This window comes from Cavia porcellus, unplaced genomic scaffold (genome assembly GCF_034190915.1).
Source record: "Cavia porcellus strain 051 isolate PalLab524CR breed Dunkin Hartley unplaced genomic scaffold, mCavPor4.1 scaffold_1, whole genome shotgun sequence".
NCBI classification, from domain to species: Eukaryota; Metazoa; Chordata; class Mammalia; order Rodentia; family Caviidae; genus Cavia; species Cavia porcellus.
Genome location: NW_026947484.1, coordinates 182,387,360 through 182,402,583, shown reverse-complemented (window position 1 = coordinate 182,402,583; position 15,224 = coordinate 182,387,360). Strand labels below are relative to the sequence as shown.

At 34.9% G+C, this 15,224-nt stretch overlaps 1 protein-coding gene across 19 annotated transcripts in view; it reads left to right on the top strand.

The window, feature by feature from the left end:
* Positions 1–15,224, top strand: part of LOC100721890 (FSD1-like protein) — a 177,541-nt gene that overhangs the window by 95,617 nt on the left and 66,700 nt on the right. For 3 of the 19 annotated variants that reach the window (XM_023565536.2, XM_013153444.3, XM_003470911.5), the window contains exon 1: positions 8–11,575. The exons of the other annotated variants lie outside the window; for them this stretch is intronic. The gene's annotated coding sequence lies outside the window, so the exon portion shown is untranslated. Of the gene's footprint in view, positions 1–7; positions 11,576–15,224 lie in introns of those variants that run through there. 19 annotated transcript variants of the gene reach the window in all.

The window sequence follows — 15,224 nt, the reverse complement described above, 5'->3', positions numbered from 1 at the left end:
TGTCTACTCAAAATGTTTACCCTCCTTCAGTTGGGTGGCATTTTCTGTGCAGTTACTAATCACAGAAGTTTGTGAGTGTGAAAATCTGGTTTGCTATATTCTGCATTAAGACCTAGAATCTCAGCTTTAGCATCTAGTGTGAAGCATTTGCAGGAACCTACTGTGCAATATCATAAAGCAGGCAGTTACCTAGCAAGAAACTAATGTTTTGAAGAGTAAGTAGGGGAAAAGGCAGTGTTTAAATATTTATGTAGAAACTCATTTCTGCTTTTCTTAGATTACTTTAGCTCTTCTGATACGTTTAATTCTGTACTTTGATCATAGGACCTGGAATGAAAGCTTTTAAAATTTGCTTTCCTATTTCCTCATGTTCTCTTTCCTAACTCACCATCTGTTATTCAATGTTTACAGGGATCTTTTAAAAATTCATAGTCCCTTAAGATTGTCTAAAAATTGAAAGTATTGGGAACGATAGAAAAGTTCTCAAAATGGTTTTTCTGTTATAAATAAGTTGAGTTTTGCTAAATTGCATATCACTTTCTCTTTTCTAAAATATTTTGATATTTCTTTTGTGGTTGTAATTCAAAATAGAGTGGGTAAGAAAAGTTTAAACAGCTTAAAACCACTCAACATTCAGTTTTGTGTCTTCTGTACTCTTCACAGTAGCAAAGCAGTCTTTACATGTCCCTCTGTTTAGACTTCCTTTTATTGCCTCACTTTGGATAATGGGTAAGATTTTTTAAAGACTTGTGTTTTTTCTGACTTTATTGTGTAGTTTAACTCCAACTTTAATAGTTATTTTTAGCCTATGTGAGGCAGATGATTGTAACTCCAGCACTCTGAGAGGCTGAGGGAGGAGGATCCGAAGTTTGAACCTTGCCTCGACAATTTAGTGGCACTGTCTCAAAATGAAATAGTTTTTAAAAAGGGCTGAGGATGTAGCTCAGTATATTCAATTTCTAGTAGCACAAAAAGTTAGTTATTGCTGATTTTTCACATTACTAGTAGGAATAAAAGTGTATTGATAAGATTATATAAAGTGTAGAAAACAATATAATACTCAGCTTTTATCTAAAAAATAAATTAGAAAGGGAGCTGCCTACAAGTATTCTAGTAAGATGCGAAATGATTTAAACAATTGTTTTTGAAAAAGTCTGTGTATCTATGTTTAATTGATACGTGAATTTTTCAAACACATATAGAGATTTTTTTCCTCAGTCCTTTTGTTGCATTCATTTGCTTTCCAAAGGGCTATAATTCTTCCAAAACTCAACACAGTTTTCCCAGATCTGAGGGAAATATGTTAAACAAGTAAATCTTGTGATTGATTATTGAGCAGAAAAAAAGACCTGTTAAAGAATTGATGGAAATGTGTAACTGGAGTTCTTTGAGCCAAAAAAATTGTAGTTACAGTATTTAAGAATTTCTTGAATATTTTAAGGAACTCAATTTGCATTTTAATTTTAATTTCTCTTGTTGAATTTTTCCATTCTCATGTTAAATATGTTGTGCTATATATAACAACTTTCCCCAAGAAGTCATTGTTGCGTATGAGTTGCTTTTTGTAAAGGCCTGTGTAATGCTAAGAACTCATTTCCTCTTAAATTTATTGGTTACTATATGATCATTTTTGTTCCATTGATAAAACAAATATTTTGTGTATTTTTATTTGACCTATACTGTTATTTTTTCAAAAGACAAATATCTGCACTGTGTTGGTAATTTTAAAAGCCTGTAAAGCAGTTTAGAGAATGAAGTATGTTAATGGATAGTTTTTTGATTCTCTAAAAATTGTATTTTTTTGTTCTTCATATTTTGAAAATAATTTTTAGATGTTCTGTTCCTTATAGAAGGGCTATTCCAGGACTTAAGAAAGCAGTTCATCCTCTTGTAGATTCAAACCTAAAAGCAGTAATTTAGTGGAGTTGCTTTATTTGAGTAGCTATACAGTATGTCTTAGCAAAAATGACACAGAAAAAGCCAGATCTTCTGGTATAAAATTTTTTACTCTTATATAGTGTGTCTTCACATTAATTCAGTGCCTTTTCCTCTAAGCATGCTAAAGCTCCACACCCTTTGCTGTATCAACTTTATTGAAGCCAGGCAGCATTGGAATATAGTGGTTAGGCATTTCTCTTGCCTGGGCATGGAGAAAAGGAAATATTAATCAGGAACTAGAAGAATGTATATTATTTTTCCTTGTGCTCTTGTCATTGTTTCAACATTTTCAATATTCATTTGTAAAAAATGTGTAATTTCTTTGGAAGGCTTCATTTCTTTTTTCATTTTTTTTTTTTTTTTTTTTTTTTTTTTTTGTCTTTTTGTCTTTTTCCTTTTTATCAGTACCAGGGATTGAACACACGACTGCCTGCTTGCAGGGCAGGCATTATGCCACTGAGCTAAATCTCCAGCTTCTGGAAGCCTTCATTTCTAAGCAGCTTTGCAGTAATAAATATAAACTCAGTGAATGCAAAGCCCAAGTTTTCATCATATGTAGTTCTTAACACTTCAAGACAGCACTCTGATGGTTTCCCTCTCTTTGCTTCTTTTTTATGATCTCTAAAACAAAAGAATAAGTGTTTTAGAATTTTTAAGGTTTAGTCATTAAGTTAAACAGAGAAAGATTGTCATCTCATTTTCAAACAAAAGTAATTAGTGCCTATTTAAATGTATCAAAATAAGGTAACTACTAACTTCATCATCATAATACTGTTAATTGACATTTGAGTAAAAAATATTGAGATGTTTTACTTAACTTAATACCCCGTAGAGAGTTGGTAAACCCTTTCAGATTTATTACTTCATTTACCTTTTTGTTTTGACTGGTCAAACATGACTGCTTTCTATAAAGGAAATGCATGAGAGTTGACTGCAATGGACATATCATAGGTATAGAAAGTTATGTTGTAGAAAAACATGCATTTAGTATCGCATTTCCCGTTTAGCAGTTGAATCCCAAATCAGTTTTATTAAGCTGAAAATAGAAATGAAGGAGCTGCCTTAAGCACTTTAGAAAAGAAGCTTTTTTACAGTTCATTTTGACTCTTTCAGCTGATTGTCACATACATCTTTAACTTTTGATAAATACGTGTATATACACCAAGCATTTAATAACTAATGCATATTGAAATCTAAAATATTGTGATTTTTTGCCTATTCCAGATATAGGTAAACAAATTAAAAGTATTGAGGGCATGTCTGTCTATTTTTGGGTTTAGCTGATAGCATTTGTACCATTTTGGACAAACCATGAACTAAAACGGTATAGCTAAACTTGACCTACTTACTGTTTGGTAAACAGAAATTTCCCCCCACATTACGAATGGAGACATACTGTGTTATGTTTATTTTCTCATTTATAAAGTTAACACATAAACAACATGCGTAATTTGATTTTTTGTAACTGATCCTTGGTGGTATAAATGTGTCTGTCATGAAATCATTTTTTTTTTTTAGTTTAAAATAGTATTTAATTTTTAATCATGTACATGACACAAAACTTTTTTCTTTCAACAAAGTTTTCATATACACCTTAATGATATATATGAAATGTTATCTATATGGTCCACTTTAAAAAATGTTGTCTTTTCAGGTCAGATATCTTCTCCTTAAAATCTCCTTATATTTGTGTGATGCTTCTGAAATTAGATCTTTACTTATTAGCAAATCTGGGAGAAAATTTTGAGACTTCAGTATAAATTTCAGCAGTAGCTTCTCTTAGTTTTGTGTTTATACTATTTTCCAGTTCTTCGTGAATCTTAGTGTGAGGTACTTCTCCATGCTGTTGTTTGAAGGCTATGGGTTTAATGTATGTACCACTAAGTTTTCTCTGGGAAAAAGTTTAGAGCACCAAACTATGATTAAGATTTCTGACATAAGGACACTGTAGGACAGGTCTTGTACTGACAGTGTTCAGCAAAGATCTGTTTTGCTGTTTCTCCATCAGAAGTTTGGTATTGGCTTCTTCTAGCCTCTCATTTGCCTTGTTTAGCTTACTAGACAGTGAATTTCTAGTTTTGAATTTTTCTGTATAGAGTTGCTTATATTTTTCAAGTTGTCTTTTATTGGACTCTTCTTGGGTTTTCATTTTAGAGAGCTCCAATTCCAGGTTCTTAATTCTGAGTTCCATGTGATTTTTCATTGAAGCATTGTTACTCTCTCAATTGCTCTCTTGAGATGCTCCTTGTGTCCGTAAAAATGAATTGACTTGTTTTAATTTTTCCAGTAACTCTTGTCTTGCTTTTCTTCAGTCTCCCGCTTACACTGTTGCAGTTGGCCATGTTCTACTACATTTTTTTTCTGTGTGACTTTTGAGGTTTACTACTTCTTGTTCCAACTTCTTTTTATTTTCCTCTAGCATTTTACATTTCTTCTGGATATTTTTCATAGGTAAGTAACTCCTGGTGGAAAAACTGATTATTTTTATCCAGATGTAGATATTTCTTAAATCCAGTTAGCTGTTTTTTTAGTTCATCATTTTTTTTGTTGACCTAAAGTATATTCCAGAGATTGTTTTAACTCAATGTTTCTTTAACTATTCCTTATCTTCAGACAAATTTGCACTTAACAAATTGGTGTGAAGGTAACATTTCCATGATTGCTTTTTTATTTTCACATTTACCCTGGAATTCTCAAGTTCAAGCTTTTGTAGGTATTCTTGCATCTTCTCCACACATTGCACAGCTTCTGTGTGTCGATACTGTTCTTCTTTCAGTCGACTCCTGATTTGATCTAATTTCTTCTTTAAATGCTATGTCTCATCTTCTGAATTAATGCGATAATGTGATGAAACTTCCAATGAAGCCTCTGACATAGATTTTTTTAAAGATATTGGTCAGTTTTTGTTGAAGTTGTCTCACAATTCTTTCTTCTTTCTCCCTTTCATACTAATACAGTCTATCTTCTAAACGATTATGTTCATGGATTAATTCTTTATTTCTGTCTTCCAACATGAGGCTTTGTTTTTCACTCTCACCTTGAATGTTTTCACAATGTCATGAAACTGGTTTTGAATATTAATTACTCTTTTCTTTAGTCATCTTTCTTGTGAGCATCATCCAACTGCTGTCAAAGCAACGTATTTTCACTTTATAGTTGAGATAATTGCTCCATTGTAGATTCCTGCTTTCTCATGTATTTACTCACTTTTCCTTGTTAATCCTGATACATGTGTTTACATTCTTTCATTTGACACTGTTTGATTTAGGTCTCTTTGTGCCTGTTCTAAAATTGAAGTCTTTTCTCTAAGAGCATCTCTTGTATGATAGAGCTCAATTTCTGGGCTGTTCAATTTTCTTTTGGTTTTAGAAAGCTGGTGAGAAAGAATTTTATTGTTATCTTTGGGAGTTAGATATATCATAATTCATCTTGTCCTGTAAAAAAAACCACTCATCTCTAGCAAAGTTCTAGGTCTCTTTTTGATGTCTGACTTTCATAATCAGTGTCATGATAAATTAGTCATATGCTGTTTCATGACTTACCTAAAATTAGTTTTTCTATATATATTTTCCCATAAATAATTATTTATGTATTTTTTATAAACAATTCGAAAAACTTTGGAAAAGGTTATTTGGAAAGTGGTTATTCCAAAGAATGTTAATTTCTAACTTTTTAGTATGAATTGTGTGAGTCTAAGCTTAAAAAGTTGACTGTATTTTCAAATCATAATTCATTTTTTCAAATAATCATTTTACATCAGTGTTCACTGGCTCATTTATACACAAATATGGATGAGTGTTGCAGTTACAATTACTTTTATTCATCTTTTGAAAACTGAAGTTTATTGTATACCTAGTTTTGCTGCTTTTAGAGACCAACTACATCTTTAAAATGTTTTGCTAAGAAGTCAGAAGTTTTAAGACTAAATTTGCTATAGCTTAAAAAGCCCTTGAATGACATACAATATGGTTTACCTTCATATGGTTACAAAATACAGGGTTAGGGAAGTTTCTTGATTTCATTTTTACATCTGATGTATTTGTTCAGAGAAGTGAATGGTTGGCATAAATTTATACATGCCACGTAATCATAAAGTTACTTGTTATTTTCAACCAAAATGTATACTTCATAATGCCAGCACTGGAGTATTATAAGAGGTATAAATGTTTTCTTAATCATCACTGCAAGATTACCTCGTGTTGTTTAGTTTTTGTTTTGTATGTATCTTACAGTATTTACATTCTGCAATTGTTTGTGATTCTGATGTTAGATATGATAGCTTTGTCATCTTGAATATACAACTAACCTAAATAATTTTGGATTAGTTGGAGTTTAAATGAACTATATTATTTTTTTTACTTTTATTATTGGACATGCCATATAAATGTTAATATTGGCTTAATAAATAAACAACAAAATTACCATAGCACTTTTCTCTTACCCAATTATTAAAATAAAAGTGTTTGTTTTTGGTGGATCAAAGTAAGGTCCTGACTTCTGATTCATATTTGTTTAAGCTATGTTCATTTAAAATAATGTTTCTTTAATGGTGTCCAGTCATTGTAAGTTGGACTTTAGGAACGGACATGTAGATTTCACAGTATATAGGGAAGAATGTAGGTGAATGTGTTTGCTTCAGATTGGAGCTTACTGAGTTTCAACTAATTTTTGTCAGTGATTTGGTAAAAGACATTTTTATTAATATTACAACTTTTTGGAGAGTACAGCACTACTGGAATCTTTAACATTTCAAATCTTTCTGAGGTACCAAAGCACTGTTTAATTCACATTTTAAGGAAGTCTCTTTATAAAGAGATTTGCTTTTAAAGTACATAAAATTAATCACCTCAGCACTACTACATACTAGATCTGTGGCCTTTGTGTTAATCATCACCTTTGGGCCTGTATTGCCTTACTTAAAATAACTGTAATGTGTTCTGCCTACCTCACAGGGCTGTTGTGAGGAATAAAATGGAATGGAGTATGTGAAATTCGCTTCAGCAAAAGTAAAGTGCTCTATAAATGTAAGGTGTTATTTTTAGTGAATAATGGATTTACTTGGATACTTTTAAATGTCACCTATGTTGATAAGGCATGTTTTAAAGTGGTATCACCAGTGATTTCAAACAATTTAAAAAATAAAGCCTGTTACAATGCCCTTTAACATTTAGTTCGTGCATGACTCAGCCTTTTTACATTACCCTCTGTTTTCAAGACTAGAGCTATAATAGTTCTCCCACAGTATTATTGTGTATCACTATAGAATAACATAAAAAACTTTTCCACCCAGCAATTTGCACTTTTAAGACTATTCTGTGCCCCATGCAGACAGTGAACTTGACCTAAGTAATTCATCCCAGCCTAATGATTCAGCAACTTACTGTTACTGAATAAATAATAGTTTAACATTTGACAGCTTGTTTGTATTATCATTTTTTCAGAAAATAAGATGAAGCATTCCAAAACCTAGTTGGTTTAGCGCAGGTATCTTTTATTACTGTTCCTGATAACATTTATTTTGCTTTAAATTGGATTTACTAAAAAGTTTACAAGTTACCTTAAAAATACAGATTTTGGTTATGTCTTATCTGGACATAGACTTGCTATGCAATTGTGATAATAAAATTCTTAAACTTCTCAGGTTTAATCTCTCAGTTTGAAGACCATTAACTACATATGTACACAGTGCTGAAAAATAAGTGTTTTAATGTGCATGGAGCCTCATCTTCCTTATAAATAAGTCAAAACCTTTTAAATGTTTTTGACTTGAAAGTAGGATATTTGATATGGAGAAAGTTGTATATTGAGATGATTGTATGTTATGTACAGAATGTCTCAGTTTAAGTTTTTACAAAAGCACCTGGAATATTTCAAGTAAATTAAAATTTTTTTCCTGTTTTCTTTGTTTCAGTGCTTTGATCACTTTTATTTAAACTCTACATTGTGTTTGTGAGGATGAAAATATTTAAAAGTCCTAATCCTTTTGCCCAAAACATTTCAGAACAGTGTTGTATTTACAGAGTTTTATATAGTGATGAAAAGTCTGTACTCTTACCAAAAAAAAGTCTGTACTCGCACTAAATGGCCACTAGCCAGAGGCAATTAATGTGACTAATGTACTAAGCAACTGAATTTAAAATTTTTAATTTAAACACGAAGTGAATGTTGTAGACAGCTATAGTTTTATACAGTGCAGTGATAGAAAATGAAACATGCTATATTTAACCATAATATAAATTAGAAATTTCATTTCTTTGAAGCTTCTTGTATCTTGGATTCCATTTTATAGTCAAAATAGAACCTAAAACTATATCTCTTTAAAATTTGTATTCTAACTTTAAACAAATTTCTGAGATAAGAGATAAAAGAATCCCAATCAGTGACTGAGACTGGAGCAGCTATATCGAAGATGAAAGGAGACTAGCTGGTCTTGCCTATGATAGACATTGAGAGACCAGTGTTATCATATAGGAGTATGGGTACAAAATTTTTGGAGAAAAGTTTTAAGATTTTAAGTGTACATACCTTTAAAACTTTAATTCCTTTTTGTGTATTTCTACTACTTATTTAGTTGCATGCCCAAAGCACTATGATAGTAAAATATAAGCAAAATGATGAGAGCAGGACACATCTAGATGGCCCTGGAAATAATTTTTTCCTTTCTTTAAAGCAAGGCAGAGCTAGCCTGACAGGCCTAAATTAACAAAACAATGGGCTAGCAGAATTCTGAAGGCTACCCTTTTCTCTCCAGCAAACTACCACTGTTATGGTAAAAATACTCTGCACATTTCTCCCCACTCTCAATGAAAATTTTGTAAATATGTAGACCATTATGAAAGCTGGCTTCATGCAGGACAGGGAAGGACTCAGCGCCACACTAAGTAATAAATTGGGTTATAGGAAGGACACGGATCAGAGTACGTAATCCTTAAGGCCCTGTGTTTTGTTCCTATGCGGATTTGAGGTCTTGTAGGCTTTTAATCTTTGACATGCATTCCAGGAGGTTTTGGGCTTGTGGCTCCCAGAAGTGTCTTATACTTGCACATCCATTTCAAACATCTCTGGCCAACGCCCCCCAAAGTTAGTTATGATCAAGGTAATTGTAAATTATGGGAAAGGATTGTCCTCCAGAGCCACAAAAAGTCAGGAATTAACTCATTGGGTTCTTTCATTTGCATGTTTAAATTCTGGTTCATCCTACAGAAGGAATTACAGATGATGTATTATGCCTGTTGTTTATGTAAGAAAAACACTACAGTTATTTAATACTGATTTAGAAGATTGGCCAGTGTAATCATGTACTTTATCTGCATTTTTTAAGGTTTATGCAAAACAAGATTGGCTATGAACTTGGAAGTGTTTACTTATAAAAACCCATTCTCCTTTTTCTAGTTATTTTCCTTGTAATTTCCACACAGAAAAGTACAGCATTAATAATAAACATTTATGCTCATTACCTAGACTTATCAGTTAACTTTCTGTCATGTTTGTGTCATTTAAAATTTTACCTAAGTCCAGCAGTACATGTCAGTAAGCTTTTTAAAAACAGCCACATTTGTTTTTTAGAGGCACAATATTTTTTACTGTCATTTAGTGACATTTCATAGTAAAATTCTGTTTGTCTCAAAAATGCCTTTTTATGGTTGGCTAATTCAGATCAGGATCCAGACAAGATACACATGTTGCATTTGGTTGTCTCTGTGATTTTATAGTAGTTTCATCTCCATTTAAATGACATTAATAGAGAAACTGGGACATTGGTCTTTTGGAATGTCCTACATTCTGAATTTAGCTGATTGTTTCTCTATACTCCTGCATACATGGTGGTGTGTACTGTTTATCACATTAGGAACTACATGTCTGACTGTTACACATTTAGTGATACTAAGATTGGTCAGTGGGTTTGGGCAATGCTAGCCTTCTGTATCTATTACAGTTTCCTATCACCTTTTCACCTGTTAGCATTTATTGATGCGTGTTACTCTATTAGAAAACATGATCCATCATTTTTATTAGCTGGAATGCTTATCATCACACTGGTCACCCTGAAATACAGTTCACAGAAGAAAGGCAGACTAAATTATTTATCAGGTTTCAGAAAAAAGGAGTCACTATCCTGGCAAACTTAGTAATGTCTGGGTTTTATTTTTAAGGCATCATCATAAACTGTGTGGTGCCTGGCATATTAACCCAGAGCTAGGCAAGCACACCACTGAGCTACAACCCTCGCCCCCAAAACTTGTATTTGATGTGTTTTAACCAATAGCTTTTATTGTTTGATGCTTACACTTTCCATTTTAGGTTCCTCAAGCTTGTACCTGTCTCCAGTCATTCCATAAATCTTATCTGTACTACTATTTGATTTTCCTCTTGGTGTTAGAATTTTTAATTATCAACTATGCAGTACTGAGTGCACTGAGGAGTAAGAGGACTTACAGTAATCTTGTGTGTACAAAGAATATTTCTAGAGGGCAAAATAAAAGGCTGATAAAAGTGGTAACCAGTATGAGCTAAGAGAGACTAGTATCTGTAATACAATTTTTAAAACCAAAGATTAGGAAACAAAAGTTTTTACTACAGGCTGATAGAAATTTTGTAAAAAGTTTAAAATGAGAGTAATCTATTCATTTTCAAAAATCCACAGCAAAACAAATTCATATCTGCTCCCTAATTCTTTGTATTTCCAGCCTTCAGCTGAAGATAACTGTCTGTTGGAGCTTGGGTGTCAGGAGCAATATAAAACGCAGTCTCCTTTCGTCTTTCTCTTTGTAGAAATTACTTTAGATACAGCAGCTTCAGTCTCATATAGTCATATTTGGTATTTTAGCTCCTATACGTGTTTCAAGTTTATATTGTTTCCCGCAAGACACTCGACTTCCAGCAGACTATTATTATCTCCATCTCAGCTCAGCTAATAGTGTCTAAACCAGAATTTGGAGTTGTCCTGAGTGCCTCTCTGGTTAGCACATGCACTAAAAACATTTTTTAAAATTCATTTTATGTGAGGTTTACATTTAGCTGGTATTCTGTGTTTGATCTGGCGCGCTCGGGCTAAGGCACGCAGCTCAGCTGGGCTACTTCATGGTCCACGACGGGTTTCCCAGAAGCGCTCGTTGCCTGACGCGCTGCTGTGTTACTGACGCAGGAGATGAAGGGGATTTCGCTTTGGCTAGGTTTTAAAAGCGAGGAACTCACTAAAGTTCAGCAAGCTTCCTGCGGTGAAACGGCGGCAGGAACGGGACCGAATCCGGCCCACTTGGACCGCCAAGACGTTCCCGACGCCATCCGGGCCAGTGCCCGCGGATCTGACGTGACGGCCATTTTTGCGGCGGTTTCCGTCAGTGCAGTAAAGCGGAGCTGCGGCCGCGGCTGCGGAGTAGGCGCTGCGTGCCAGGTGTTCCGTCGGGCTTCCGGGCGTGGGCGGGCGCCTTCGGGCACTTTTCGCCAGTGGGCTGGGTTCCTCCGGCGGCAGCTCCCGGCCTCTGGAACCCTAACCTTCCTTGCGCCAGGCCGCAGACCGATCCCTGAGGTAGGCTGAACGCGCTCCCGGCTCGGTGCTCCGCAGAGTGCATCCCGAGCATCTTGCAGTCAGCGTTTCTTCGGCAGTTTCTTCCACGCTCCCGGGAGTTGTCAGCAGGTACGGGTCTCACTGTGAGGCGGGTTCACTTTGGGAGGGCGCTCGAGATACTTGTATAGAAGCCAGATGCTTCTACAGAAGCCGGTGGTGCTGGTGGAAAGTGAAAGTCGGCTTAGATTTGCGAGAGACTAGCGGGAGAGCATTTCAGCTTGCGGCATCCGCGTTTGCGAAAGAGCAGAAGCGGGAAAGGAGCTGCAAGGTTTAGGCAGCTGTCCATGCATTCATTGTAGTGGCCTGGAAAAAGAGCTCAGGAGGAAGGGAAGGCAGGAATGTGACAGAGCTCACGGTGGGTCCCAGCTGGTAAACACAAGGATGACTTGACCTGTAAAGGAGTGAGTAGTGCTGTGTGCAGGCCGAGCTGTAACAGCTCGCGAGTTGAGCCCAGAATCTTCGCACTGAGCTCCAGTCCTTTTATTTCTTATTTTGGGAAAGAGTCTCCCTGAGTCTCTGAGTTGCCTATTTGGGGCATGAACTTGCGATTCTCCTTTGTCCTGCTTGTGCCGCTATTGCCGGCTGTTAGCTTGGTTGCGAGGAAGTAGTTCGCTTATCCATCTTCTTCATGCTCCTACCTGAGTTCAGCTTTCATTTCCTTTAGAGAAGTGTGTACCATTCTTGTGTTTAATTGTAAGGAAAACACTGTCGCGCTAAATAAAGTTTCATCTGACCTTGGTATGTGCATTTTATTTGCGTCATGTCGGGAAAGATTGGGTATGTGTAGAGGTGACTTAGAAACTTTGGATAGGAGTCCGGAGAATGTGATTCAGATCACCAGTATCTCAAGTAACATGAGGTAAGACGCTTTTCGCTGAGACTCAGTTTTCTCAAATATGAAAGAGGACTTCAGTGACATCTAAGAGTCTTTCTACCTTTGAAGATGACGGGTTTCAAACAAGTAAAAATCAGCCTATATGCATAAATCCCAAAGTGAGTGATAGGGCAGTACATTAGGATTTGGGAAAACAGGGAAGTCCAGAAGAAAAGGCTGTGAGTCAATTGGACTCTGAGGAGGTATAGGGTTTGAATGATTGGGAACCATCTCTGGTTGACCACTGTGAATAAAGATATAAATGTCAGGAATAGCTCTCATATTTTCAATATCTGCTAGAGATACATTAAGTGAGGGTCTAGGATTTGGGAAGGATGATATTGAATGACGAATCAACTCTCACGTGGGAAGAAAGTACAGTGATCTAAAAAGGAAGATGAAAGAAATGAGAGATGTCAAAAGGACAGTAAACACTGCACTTGATTTTTTTGGGATCAAGGAGATTAATTTTTTTTCTAGTGCTAAGTACTGATCCCAAGCCCACACACATTCTAGGCAAGTGCACTGCCATTGAGCCACATCCCCAGCTCTAAGAATATTTTAAATATTTTTATTTTATTAATTTACATATTTATTTAGTGTTTGCAGTGCTGGCCTCAGGTATGCTAGGCAAGCACTCAGCTACACCCTTAGCCTTTAGATAATTTGTGTTTTGAATATGGGTTTCTAAAAAGTGTATCTAAATGTTATTGACAAAAATGAGAAATCTGTTGAATTCCAGCAGGTGTTGAAGTACAGTGATTTGCATTATACCTTTCAAGTTACCAATAATTAAACACTTGACTGTCATTTAACTCTAGATCCTGTTCTTTTAATGATATTATTGAGCCAGGCAGTTTCTTTTATAAAACTTGTAAATCTTGAGTGTGTAAGAAAGGAGACCTACCTGTTTCTGAAGGGGGAGAGAAAGATAGTTGATGGAGAATAAAATAGTTTTGAACATTCAATTTGAGATATAGGTAATAGAATTGAAAATATAACCAGAGCATAGAGACTGAAACTTTAGTAGTGAATTTGTTCCAAGAAGTGCTAGTTTAAAATCTCCAGAATAGATTTGCTTTCAAGGAAAGATTGTAAAGAGAGGAACTATAGGATGCAGTCATAGATAGGAGTCTAGTATTGAAGAAGGTATGTGGATCTCAGATTTAAGAGTAAGTTTTTTTTTTAATTAGGGTTACAAATAATCATAGATTCTAGGAATCATTGTTATTGACCTAACTTAGTAGCATTTATAGCAAATATTAAGCTCCTACTTCTGGGAACTCTGGCAAAAATAAACATTTACATATTTATTTAACAGAAGTATGCTTCAAACACTGCTTGGTGCTAGGGATATATTAGGTAGATATTATTTCTCTTGTCCCTGCATGTAATGCCCTTAACATCTCAATTGATACTTTTCATATTTTAAGATACACATGAATCACCTGAGGATTCTGTTAAAATACACATTGTGTATCTGCAGATTAGAGTTGGGCCTAATAATTCTGTATTTCTAACAGGCTCCAAATTGATGCTCACATTGCTGATGTAAAAACCATATATTTAAGTAATAAAGCTTTAGCTACTATATGGTAAATACGGTAGTTATTAAGCTATCCCTGATACATTTTCCTTAGGAAAAACTTGTTATGAAAATAATACATGTTCCTTATTAAAATATTGAAATAATTTAGAAAAGTTTAAAAGATATATTAGATAGCTTTTGTAATAGTGGAAGGAAATCTCTTAACACCCATAATTCAAAGAAAGTTTATTTGGCTTGCAGTTTCAGAGGATTTAGTTCATAGTCCAGCGCTCCAGGGCAAGAACGAAATGGTGGAAGAGTGTGACAGAATGAAGATGCTTAGTGCAGGGTGGTAGGGAAACACAACAGGGGAGCAGTTCCAAGAGAAGGATCGGCGGACTAGATACATTACCCAAGTCTATGCTTCCAGGGCCCATCAGCCACAGGCAGCAGTGTGCTTTTATTGTAATATGCACATTTTTCTTAGTACAAGTTTTGTTCAGTTAAGATGAACAGTAAAGAAAAACACCTAAGCTCCCCTCAACTCAAAGATAGCCACACCTATCTTCCTGTTTTTAAATAGAATTTTAATTAAAAATTTTGCACTGTAATTTTTTTCTTTTATTAATGCCTGTTAGTAATATAAAATAGTGAAGTTCATTTGAGAAAACCGGTACGTCATTTAATATATCTTGATATTTTTTCAGTCCCTCCATTTTAACTCTCTTGTCCCTATCCTATGTCTGAAGCCTACATCCTAGTTTCCTGTCATCTCTTGTTTTTCATGTAACAAAAAAATGAGCTATTTTACTTTCTCAGTCTGGCTTTTTTACTTAATATGATGTCTAGATCTACCTATTTTACTGCAGATGATGTGATTTCATTTTTCATAGCTGAATAATACTCTCTAATGTGTTTTATAGACCTCATTTTCTCTATTCTGGTGAGGGGCATCTAGGCTGTTTTCACAGCATAGCTACTGTGACTTGCACTCCTGTAATATAAATATGCATGTGTCCCTACAGCAATGGTGGCAAACCTATGGCACACCACAGGGAGCTGTTCATTATCATTGAAAGCTCTCGAAAATTCGACATCACTACACTAGAGAATGCTGTCTTTTGTTATTTCAAGAAAATATACATCTGTGATATAATTAGATCAAATGGTATTCCTGTGTTTAGATTTTCGAGGAATGTACATGCAGATTTCCATAGTGTTGTACTAGTTCATATTCCTGTTTCATTGTGAGGGTTCTTTTTTCCTACATCTTCACCAGCATTCATTCTTTCTTTCTTTCACCTCTAGTTCATACA